The sequence below is a fragment of the Orcinus orca genome, chromosome 12 (assembly GCF_937001465.1).
Source record: "Orcinus orca chromosome 12, mOrcOrc1.1, whole genome shotgun sequence".
Lineage (NCBI taxonomy): Eukaryota > Metazoa > Chordata > Mammalia > Artiodactyla > Delphinidae > Orcinus > Orcinus orca.
Genome location: NC_064570.1, coordinates 69904985 through 69917510, shown reverse-complemented (window position 1 = coordinate 69917510; position 12526 = coordinate 69904985). Strand labels below are relative to the sequence as shown.

Here is a 12526-nt window from a genome sequence, read left to right as displayed (position 1 = left end):
TGTATATATATGTATTTGTAAATAAAAGCACAGGAGAAGATTATCTTTAAAATTTCTTCATCTAAATTTTCTAATTCTGAACATCTGCTACCTAATTGCACTATACAGGCAGACCTCACTTCCTTGTGCTTCGCACATTCTGTGTTTTCCACAAATTGAAGGTTTGTGGCAACCCTGCTTCCATTTTTCCAACAGCATATGCGCACTTCATGTCTCTGTGTCACATTTTGATAATTCCTGCAATATTTCAAACCTTTTCATTATTATTGTATTTGTTATTGTAATCTGTGATCAGTGATCTTTGATGTTACTATTTTGACACTTTTTAGCAATACCGTATGTTTTAATTAAGATATGAACGTTTTTTAGACGTAATGCTATTGCACACTTGATAGACTACAGGATAGCATAAATGTAACTTTTATACACACTGGGAAACCAAAAAATTCATGTGACTCGCTTTATTGCGAGGTTCACTTTATTGCAGTGGTCTGGAACTGAACCTGCAGTATCTCTAAGGTATGCCTGTAATATTTGTCTCTACATTAAATATTTTAGACACTCTTTTCTGCTAGTGGGCCTTAGCTAAGGCTTCATGTAAGGTGCTACACTCCATCAATGAATAAAAGGCACGTGCTTGATAGTAACTCTTTTCCTTGGTACTCCAAAGCTTCTCACATGGTTTTTAAAATTATTTTCAGGTTCACAGGTAAATACCTAATATTGAGGCTGCTGGAAGTCTGATTTCCAGGTACATGGGTCGAGACTGTATTCCTATTTGGGGAAGGTCAAGTCAGAGGTGAGACTAACTGTTGTTATTCTAACTGTCACTTCTAAGCAGAAGTTTTCAGAGTCAGCCTACTGTTTGCCATGCCCTCGTTTGCTTCTGTCACAATGACTGCACTGCCCCACATGGAGGTGGCTCCTTCAGCCGAGGCCTCGCTCCTGGCTTGCAGATGGCTGCCTTCTCAGTCGTGTCCTCACATGGTCTTCCGTGTGTGTGTGTGTGTGTATCCCTGATGTCTCTCTGTGTGTACAAATTTCCTCTTCTTTTAAAGACACCCGTCAGATTGGATTAGAGCCCCCCCCCCCCGAGGGCCTCATTTCAACCTCCTTAATGGTCCTGTCTCCAAATGCAGTCACATTCTGAAATACTGGGAATTAGGCCTTCAACATATAAATTTGGGGGACACAATTCAGCCCATAACATAACTAGAGTCTTGACTTGCTATGAAAAGGAGTTTTAGGCAGAGGAAGCCAAGATAGCAGAGACAGTGGAGAAGGGTCACTCTATACAGCTGTGTATAGAATGAATAGAGGCAGAAAATATGAAAATGGAGCAAGAAGTAGGGCTTTGGGGTTTATTCTGTAGGATCATTGCTCTTCGGTTTTATAGTGGAATCACTTGGGACTTTTAAAAAATGCCATCATCCCAATCCTGTTCACAACCGGTTCTCTCTGAATCTGTAGGAGTGACATTTTAAAAATATCTCACTAGGCGATGTTAACATGCAGCCACATGTAGAAGCCACAGCTATAGCAAGTTGAGATCTAGGAGCCTAATGAGATGAGATTTGTGTTTAGGAAGCTCCCTCTGACTGCAATGAGAAAAATGGGCTGGAAGACCGTGAGGCTGGGGGTAGAGAGGTCAGCTTGGAGGGACTATTGTAAGAGATGGTGGGGTGTGAACAACACACAGTGATGGGAATGGATAAGGGACAATATGAGACATGAATAAGGTAGGAGAGAAAGAACTTGATTCCTATTTTAATGTGGGGAATGAGAAAACCAAGAGATTTGTGAAGATTCTTGCATTTTTGGCTTGAGTTAGTGAGTGGAGAGAAATTGAGTTTATTAATAACAACAAAAATGCAAGAGGAAGATAACATTTTAGGGCAGTGACAACAGGCTCAGTTTTGGATTTCTTGGGCTTGAGTTTCTTGTGATGAAGTTCATGGGGCACTGGTATATAGGAGAGAAAGCTGAGCTAAAGGCAGAGAGTTTGGGGTCATCAGTATATGAATCATAGTTGAAGCCATGGGAGTGTGGAAATGGCCTGCAAGAGAGGAGGGAAGACTGCCCCCTGGAACAATAAGTGCATAAAGAAGACTGGGAAGACAAACCAGGTAGACCAGGGGATGACAGTGACAAAGAAACCAAGGAAGGAATAAGTGGAGGCAAATGCCATGGAAAGATGAAGAAATACTAGGATTGACATGAGTCCACTGGATTTGTTAATCAAGAGGGGATTAGTGATCTTTGCTCCATGATTTTAGTGAATGAATTTAGTCTTCATTAAAAGACTACGGGGGCCTAGTCTTAATTGCAAACTGATGAATTTGCGTTGTGTTGGAGTAGATTGAATGAGTGTAAAATATTCTTTGGTGGAGGAGCATGCAAAGTCAGAATGTGGGTAGACTGTTAGAAAAGTTGCAGCCAAAGTAAGAGCGGTCATGAAGATGTAATGAGAAGAAGCGAGTGAAAGGGGCAAAGGCATTGAAGGTTTTACTTGGAGACTGATATAATAAAGTTTAAGATTTCAGAGTGGGCTGAGGTCCAGGCAATGATTATATTAAAAAAAAAAAACCTTTGGAATGAGCTGCTAAAACAGAGTGGAAGAGGTCAGTGAATTTTGAAGCTAAGTTATTGAATTGATCAACCACACAGAGTCATTGTGATAAAAGGACAGTCTGGGCTAGGGGCAGCAGAAGACTGAGAATCAGGTGCTAATGTCATCTATGGAGATACAGATAATATTAATGGTTAGGGGTGAGGTAGACGAGGGCCAAGGTTACTGTGTGGGCCTAACCCGACCAAAGATGAGGGCTGGAGGGGAGTTCCTGGAAGTCCAAGGTAATGTAATAGTGATCAGCCAGGTGCAGACACGGTGATGGGCTTTCAGGATGAAAACAAACAACAGCAACAAAAAGGCAGGCACAAATACATTCAGAGACTAGACTCTCATGTACCTGAGCAGCCTTGAGTTGCTACAGTGAGCAGGTGGAAAATGCAGGTGGAGAGCTGGAAAACGGTAAGGTTTTGCAGGGCCTTATAGGCTAAGCCAAGATTTTAGTTTTTCACCTGCGATCATGGGGGACCATTGCCTGGTTCAAGCAGGAAGGTGACATGGTCAGGTCTGAGTTATAAAAAGCTCTTCTGGGGACCATGTGGAGGACGACGTATTGTTAGGAGTCAGGTTGTAGAGACCAGTTTAGGAACAAATTGTACAAATTCATTTAGAGTCTAGAATAAAACAGGGGTGGTGGAGCTGGGGAAGAGGCAACAGCCTTAGCAGCCAAAATGTAGTTGACTTGGTTATGTGGAGAGAGAGGTCGAGACAGAAGCCAAGCTTCCTCCTATGTCTATCATCATAAACTCTGTTTACTTAGGTAAGAAATCTTACTCAGAGAACAGACAGACATGGAACTTACACTTGAGTACCAAGCTAGAATGCAGAAGGGCTCAAGGGTAAGCTGGGACGAAGTGAGAGTGTGGCGTGGACATGTATACACTACCAAATGTAAAATAGATAGCTAGTGGGAAGCAGCTGCATAGCACAGGGAGATCAGCTCGGTGCTTTGTGACCACCTAGGGGGTGGGATAGGGCAGGTGGGAGGGAGGGAGATGCAAGAGGGAAGAGATATGGGAACATATGTATATGTATAGCTGATTCACTTTGTTATAAAGCAGAAACTAACACACCATTGTAAAGCAATTATACTCCAATAAAGATGTTTAAAAAAAAAAAGAAACATATGGAGAGAGGGGAAGAAAAGGGAGATGAAGAAGTCCTTGTTCTCAAGAAACACATGATGTATATAACTGTCTGGATTTGATGCCCTATATTCTGATATATATAGTAAAATGTGACATTATTTTTTAAAGTCTCTGTCTTTCAGATATTCTTCAAATTTCATAAATCAGTTTAAAGTAAGTGCTTAGATAATCTTTGGCTGACAAATTTCAGTGATTAATTTATCCCTGCCATTATCACTTGCATTGGTGTTGTTTACTATGTAGTTATTCAAATGGAAATATAATCATAAACAATAGGAAAACCAGAATAAAATGTTATATAGAGTTTCTTTTTAAGGGCTTAACTTACGCTGAGGAAACCAGAAAGTTGAGTGTCATCTATTGGTATTGTTGATAATCCTGATTCTGTCCCTACTTGAGGAAATAAAACATAGAGTATCTGATTGATTTCATGAAAGATTAAGCACAACCCAAGCACTGACCAGGACATTGATCAGGCTTGAAGGGAATTTATTCAACTGTGTAAAATAATAAAGGAGATAGGAAATATGTAAAATTAATGATTTTTTATGTAGGCTTCCTTAGAAATACAGAAATCTATTACTGAAAAAAATATGATTACGACTTGCAAATTCTTTACAGGAGGAAAGCAATTTGAAACAGAGTCCTTCTTTTAGGACTGCAGATATTCCGACTCAGAAACAAAACTGAAACTTTAGCAAAATATTATTTGTTTGAGGAAATTTTCTCCCTTCTTCACTAGAGCCCTTTCCACACATTAAAACTATGAAGGATCATTTCTAATAATCTGGGAAACTTACATAATATTCTGTTGGTTTTGTTTTTGTTTTTTTTGCGGTACGCGGGCCTCTCACTGTCGTGGCCTCTCCCGTTGCGGAGCAACAGGCTCCGGACGCGCAGGCTCAGCGGCCATGGCTCACGGGCCCAGCCGCTCCGCGGCATGTGGGATCTTCCCGGACCGGGGCACGAACCCGTGTCCCCTGCATCGGCAGGCGGATTCTCAACCACTGCACCACCAGGGAAGCCCAGTTACATAGTATTCTTACATCTTTTTTAAAGTATGGACTCATGGTACTTTAGATGCCTCATGAAGTGATGTGTTCCTGTATTGGAGATGTTCCTACAAAGGCCAGAGCTCCAGGTAGCACAAGCATCATATGGGAGGCTCACAAGCTGGGCTGCAAATTAGGGCAGAAGGATCGTCAAGGTAATTTTTATCATTAAAAAACTTATTATTTCATACTTTCTAATTTCTCAGTATTTTTGATCCAGCATGTACCTCATAATATTTTTGAAAATAGAAAGCAATCAGACTTAGTAACTATAACATGGATGAAGCTATCAAACACTGTTTAGTGAAAGGAGCCAGACAAAAAGGAATGAATACTGTATGATTCCATTTATATGAAGCCCAAACTGGGCAAAACTAATCTAAACTGTTAGCAATTGCAAAGTGGTTCCTTGAGGTGGAAATTTACTGGAATGGGCCACATGGGAATGTTTTATAGGGTACTGGGAATGTTCTATAACTTGTTTTGGGTGGTGGTTACACAGGTGGATACAGCTGTCCAATTGTCTTCAAACTGGAAACAAATTCCCTACATTTTATTGTACGTAAATTATGCCTAATTCTAAAAAATAAGTGCTCAGAGACTCACCTTAGGGTGAGAGACACACACAGACTGAAAGTAAGGAGATGGAAAAAGATATTTCAGGCAAATGGAAATGACGAGAAAGTGGGGGTAGCAATACTCATATGAGAAAAAGTAGACTTTAAAATAGAGGCCATAAAGAAAAACAAAGAACAGCATTATATAATGATAAAGGGATCAATAGAAGAAGAGGATATTATACTTATTAACATATACACACCCAATATTGGAGCACCTAAATATATCAAGCAAATACTAACAGACATAAAAGGAGAAATTGATAATAATACAATAGTAGTAGGAGACTTTAACACCCCACTGACATCAATGGATAGACTATCTAGATAGAAAATCAGTAAGGCAACAGAGGTCCTAAATAACATAGTAAACCAGTTAGACTAAATTGATATCTACAGGACACTATATCCAAAAAAAACCCAGAACGCACATTCTTTTCAAAGGCACATGGAACATTCTCTAGGTTAGACCACATACTAGGTCACAAACCAAGCCTCAACAAATTTAAGAGGATAGAAATTATTTTGTGCATCTCTTCTGACCATAACAGTATGAAACTAGAAATCAACTACAAAAAGAAAAATGGGGGAAAAAAGAACATATGGAGACTAAACAACATGCTACTAAGAAAAACCAGTGGGTCACTGATGCAATCAAAGAAGAAATCAAAAAATACCTTAAGACAACTTCACAGATGTCTATGGGAGGCAGCAAAAGCAGTTCTAAGAGAGAAGTTCATAGCGATACAGGCCTTCCTCAAGAAATTAAAAAAAATTGAAATAAACAACCTAACCTACCACCTAAAAGAATTAGAAAATGAAGAAGAAACAAAGCCCAAAGTCAACAGAAGGAAGGAAATAATAAAGGTAAGAAAGGAAGTAATTTAATAGAGATAAAAAACAATAGAAAAGATCAATGAAATCAAGATGTGTTTTTTTGAAAAGGTAAAATTGGCAGACCTCCAGCCAGGCTCACCAAGAAGAAAAGAGAGAGGACCCAAATAAACAAACTAAGAAATCAAAGAGGAGAAATAATAACCAATACCATATAAATACAAAAAATTATAAGAGAATATTATGAACAGTTATATGCCAACAGATTGGACAACCTGGAAGAAATGGACAAGTTTCTAAAAACATACAGCCTGCCAAGACTGAGTCAAAAAGAAACATAATTTGAACAAACTGATCAATAGACAGGAAATAGAATATGTAATTTTAAAAACTCTCTGCAGGGCTTCCCTGGTGGCGCAGTGGTTGGGGGTCCACCTGCCAATGCAGGGGACGCGAGTTCATGCCCCGGTCCGGGAGGATCCTGCATGCCACGGGGCAGCTGGGCCCATGGGCCATGGCCGCTGGGCCTGCGCGTCCAGAGCCTGTGCTCCGCAACGGGAGGGGCCGCGACAGTGAGAGGCCTGTGTACCACAAAAAAAAAAAACCTCTCTGCAAACAGAAGTCCAGGGCCAGATGGCTTCACTGGGGAATTCTATCTAACATATAAAGAAGAAATTATACCTTGCTTCTCAAACTACTCCAAAAATTTGAAGAGGAGAGACCACTCCAAAATTCATTCTATGAGGTCACCATCACCCTGATACCAAAACCAGACAAAGACACTACAAAAAAAGAAAATTACAAACCTATATCTTTGGTGAATATAGATGCAAAAGTCCTCAACAAAATATTAGCAAACTGAATCCAACAATATATAGAAAGGATCATACACCATGATCAAGTTGGATTTATTCCAGGGTCACAATGATAATTCAACATATGCAAATCAATGTGACACACCACATTAACAAAAGGAAAGACAAAAACCACATGATCATCTCAATAGATGCAGAAAAAGCATTTGACAAAATTCAACACCCATTCATGATAAAATACTCCCACCAAAGTGGGTATAGAGGGAATATATCTCAACATAATAAAAGCTGTGTACAACAAACCCACAGCCAACATAATACTCAACAGTGAAAAGCTTCCTTCTAAATTCAGGAACAAGACAAGTATGCCCACTCTCACCACTTCTAATCATTGGAAGTCTTAGCCACAGCAATCAGACAATAAAAAGAAATAAAAGGTATCCAAATTGGAAGGCAAGTGGTAAAACTCTCACTATTTGCAGATGACATGATACTCTATAAAGAGAACGCTAAAGTCTCCACACAAAAACTATTAGAACTAATGAATTCAATAAAGTTGCAGGATACAAGACTAATGTACAGAAATCTGTTGCTTTTCTTTAATAATGAACTATCAGAAAGGGAAATTAAGAGAGCAATCCTGAGAAAAAAGAAGAAAGCGGAGGTATAACCCTCCCAGACCTCAGACTATACATATAGCTACAGTAATCAAAACAGCATGGTATTGGCACAAAAACAGACATATAGATCAGGGAAACAGAATAGAGAGTTCAGAAATGAACCCATGCACCTATGGTCAATTAATCTACAACAAGGGAGGTAAGACTATACAATGGAGAAAACACAGTCTCTTCAAGAAATGGTGTTGGGAAAGCTGGGCAGCTACCTGTAAAAATAAATAAACAAAATTAGAACCTTTCATCACACCATGTACAAAATAAACTCAAAATGGATTAAAGACCTAAATGTAAGACATGACACCATGAAACTCCTAGATGAGAACATAGGCAAAATGTTCTTGGACATAAATCACAGCAATATTATCTTAGATCAGTCTCCCAAGACAAAAGAAATAAAAGCAAAAATAAACAAATGAGACAATCAAACTTAAAAGCTTTTGCACAGCAAAGGAAACCACCAATAAAATGAAAAGACATTATACAGAATGGGAGAAAGTATTTGAAAAAAATACAAATAACAAGGGGGTAATATCCAAAATATAAAAACATCTCATACAAATCAATGTCAAAAAAACAAACAACCTGATCATAAAATGGGCAGAAAACCTAAATAACATATCTCCAAAGAAGACATACAGATGACCAACAGGCACATGAAAAGATGCTCAACACTGCTAATTATTAGAGAAATGCAAATCAAAACCACAATGAGGTATCACGTCACACCTGTCAGAATGGCTGTCTACAAAAATTCTACAAATAATAAATGCTAGAGAGGGTGTGGAGAAAAGGGAACCCTTGTACACTGCCACTGAGAATGAAAACTGGTACAGCTGCTATGGAAAACAGTATGGAGGTTCCTTAAAAAACTAAAAATAGAGCTACAATATGATCCAGCAATTCTACTCCAGGGTATATATCTGGAAAAAAATGAAAACTCTTAATTTGAAAAGATGCATGCACCCCAATGTTCATAGCAGCACTATTTATAGTATCAAAGACACGGAGGCAGCCCAAGTGCCCATGAACAGATGAATGGATAGAGAAGATGTGGTATATGTATATACAATGGAATATTACTCAGCCAGAAAAAAGAATGAAATTTGCCATTTGCAGCAACATGGATGGACTCAGAGAACATTATGCTTAGTGAAATAATTCAGACAGAGAAAGACAAATACTATGTGATATCACTTATAATTATACAAATGAATGTATATAAAAAACAGAAACAGACTGACAGACATAGAAAACAAACTTACGGTTGCCAAGGTGGAAAGGGAGTGAGAGGGACAAATTAGGAGTATGGAATTAACAGATACAAACTATTATACATAAAATAGATAAGCAATAAAGATTTACTGTATAGCACAGGAAATTATACTCAGTATCTTATAATAACCTATAATGGAATATAATATGCAAAAAAAAAAAGCTGAATCACTATGTCGTACAGCTGAAACTAACACAATATTGTAAATCAACTATACTTCAAATTAAAAAAAATATGCTCATAAAAAATCATCAATCTTAAAACATCTTTAAAATATTTTATCTCATGTTAACATACAGCATAGGATCAAAGCAGGTTAAACATAACACATAAATGCCTATTTTCTAAAATTCTAAGAAGTTATTTGCTAAAATTATTTTTTTTCTTATATCCAAAATCCAGGAACATGTAACTGCTGACTGCCCACTGATATATTATAAATACAAAAAAATTAAGGGAGGGTTTATTTTTTGGTATCTAGCTTTGTATCAGCTTGCGTACTCAGGAGATATTTTTTATGCTGTGAGAATCACCTGTTTTTACTTTGAAGGAATCTGTCTTGTCAGTTTGCAAATCCTAAGTGTGAACATAAGCAAAATACTGGTTCCTCCCTGACAGGCCCAGTGTCAATCCAGGGCAGAGAGTTTCTTTGTTACAGGTATTTTTGTAACAAGAAAAGAGTAACAGCCAAAGAGGAATAGGCCTTGAGGTAATGGGACAGAGTTTTTCAGGTGCTTCCTAATCCAGAATGTATCCTAATTCCATCCAGAATCAAAGAGGTACAGGAAACTCCTCCTGACACAGTGCAGATGAAAGATCATTTCACAGAGCACAGGGGAGAGGGTGATGGGATGCTCATAACGCCTGCACTGGATCCATTGCCTGTACTCAGTGATGGTAACTGGGCCCCAAAATAAAAACGACAGAACTGCAGAGCAGAACCCTGTGTATTTGTGGTAGAAGGCCTATTCTTTAAACCCTGAACATGAAGAAATTGCAGTCCAAGAGACTTTCTGTATAATCAGAAACAATTCTGCTACCAGATGGAGCACAGAATGGACCAGAGTGGGATACACAGGTGCACAGCACATATAGAAGACCCAAAGGTGGGACAATCGAAGAATGCAAAGGTATAAATTAGGGCAGACAGGAAATTTGCTTCTAAGAACTTTACCCTAGGTTTTCATAGACCAATTGGTCATTAACACCAGACTAACACCATAGTTTACACCTGAAGATTATTTGTTACTATACATAATTTATTCCATAGGTGGAACATCATTCTCTTGCTTAATTATTTTCTTATCCTTGTAATATGCCTTGAACTAATATAACCACTATAGCAACAATCAGGAAGATGACCTGCTTTGATAGTAATTTGCATTTACTATTTTGGAGCCCCGAGTCAGAATCCCTTAAATGAGAATATAGGACAAAATCAGACCATGTGAGGCTCTGTTAGTAGCAGTATGTTTGTTCAATATGTTTTTAACTTTCTGAGCAGAGGCATAAGGATACTGAAAGGTAAGTTCCTAAACATTTCCACCAGCAGATTTTTGACCATTTTTATATTCTTACCTTTGTCAATAAAGTAAACATACTTCATAAATGCATGATTGTCATTTTCCTAACACCTAATGTTGTTTTGCTAAATATACATCTATAAATGACTGTTTATATTAGCCCTTAAGTATATGTAAAGACTCATACAGGACTACCTGTCTTTCCAAGTAGAGGCTAACAGTCTTGAATTAAATCAGGACAGTGTAAACAGGATGGCATATAAAGTGTGAGCCAATATACGGAGGACAAAATATGTATGAAGGATAACTGATTAATAAAACATGGCTGGCCTTGATTTCGTTTATAAGAAACTTAAGACATTTATCAACATCTGTCTGAACCCAGCTCCAGTCTCTTGGACTCTGTTGTGGATAAGCTGATTAATAAAAGATGATGCCTTAGGAAGGAAGCTTAGATCTTTGTAAGCAATGACAAAGGAAAAGGCAAGGCTGAATCTACATATGAAAGGAAATTGTGAAAGTAAACTAGTTTACCACTAAATGCCTGGCTGCCACTTCCCTATAACATTTCATTTCCCTCATATTGTCTCAAGTCTGGAGAAATAGGAAGGAATTTCAAAAATTAAGTGTGGAATTAATTTACAAGACAGATTATAGGTTTTTTGTGCTTTTTTTTTTTTTTTTTAACTCTGAAATATAATCTGGTTCCCTTGTGGCTTCCCCCTCTTGGTGTTCTTAACTTTGCAGCTTTCCATGTTTGTTTTTCATTTGTATACTTGATCTTTTAGGCTTTCCTTTCCTCTTGGCTAGAATAAAGCACCAGGACTGAACAAGTGCCTCCCTTTACCAGCTGGCAGACTGTTGCCCAATAAATGTTGCCCTTAGGAAACCATCAGTGCCCTGTGTTCCATCTTCCAGCTAGCCATTCCTCGAATCATCTCCTATCCAGCACATTTAATTCACATCTGGTCACTTTGGGATTTCTTCATTCAACATCCATGACCCCAGACTTGGAGGTCAAACAGAGTAGTAAATGCAGTAGTGCCTGGAAATAAACATCTCTGCCAAAACATCGCATTATCTCCTAAATGTCCAGGAAAAATCACTACATAACACAGAGGAGGAAGGGGTCTAAAATTTTAGAAGAAGGTACCGTGGGTTACAGAGGGAATTAGAATCATCACATATTTTAATGCTCTCTATGAAAATAAATGCCTTCCTCAATACTTAAGGAAGCACAAAAAGTAAAGTTACGTGATCAGCACATTTCATTAATAATGGTCAAATAATAAACTTGAAAAAATTATAAACTCTTTTGATCTCACGTCGTTACAGGACATCAAAGCACTGGTTGCTCTGACAGCAGACTTCAATGTCTGAAACTCAGTTTTATGGCTGTGTCTAGAGTCTAGGTTGGATATTCAGAGTCCAAACAGATAACCTGAAGACGAAAAGTGGAGGAGATGGGGGTTAATGCTGAGGGTGGGTCCACTGAAGACTTGGTGGTCATACATCACCTGGGCCATTTATATTCACCTACCTAACTGGATAGTCTCACAATTACAACTCTTCTTTGCGCTGTATAAAATTACTTGGGTCAAAGTAACTGTATATCAGTAAAAACAGAAGCAAAGGACTGGAAGAACACAAAGAAAAATATTCTGATCTACTCTTAGAAACAGAGGTCTGAGAACATCTTGATGTTCTGCTGATCAGGTTGTAGGACTTATCCCCCAACACCAAAGACTCTAATTTATATATACAGCTTTCACTTATATATAAATTTAAAAGACATGAAGAAGCAGCAGCCAAAAATCTCACCAGGGGGATTATAGGAATCACTGTTGCAAAACTGATTTATAAATCAATCTAAGGAGTCAAACAACCCCAGCGCAAGAGGAGGGCCGGAAGCCTGGCTGCCAGTGTCCACTGTGGGGAGGTTTTGCTATTTTTGA

General features: G+C 38.3%; 1 long non-coding RNA gene across 3 annotated transcripts in view; it reads left to right on the top strand.

Moving 5' to 3' along the window:
• LOC117201423 (uncharacterized) overlaps positions 1-12526 on the top strand; it is a 147676-nt gene that overhangs the window by 106833 nt on the left and 28317 nt on the right. For all 3 annotated transcript variants that reach the window (XR_007470422.1, XR_004483437.2, XR_004483436.2), the window contains exon 5: positions 702-799. This is a non-coding gene — a long non-coding RNA (uncharacterized LOC117201423). The remainder of the gene's footprint in view (positions 1-701; positions 800-12526) is intronic.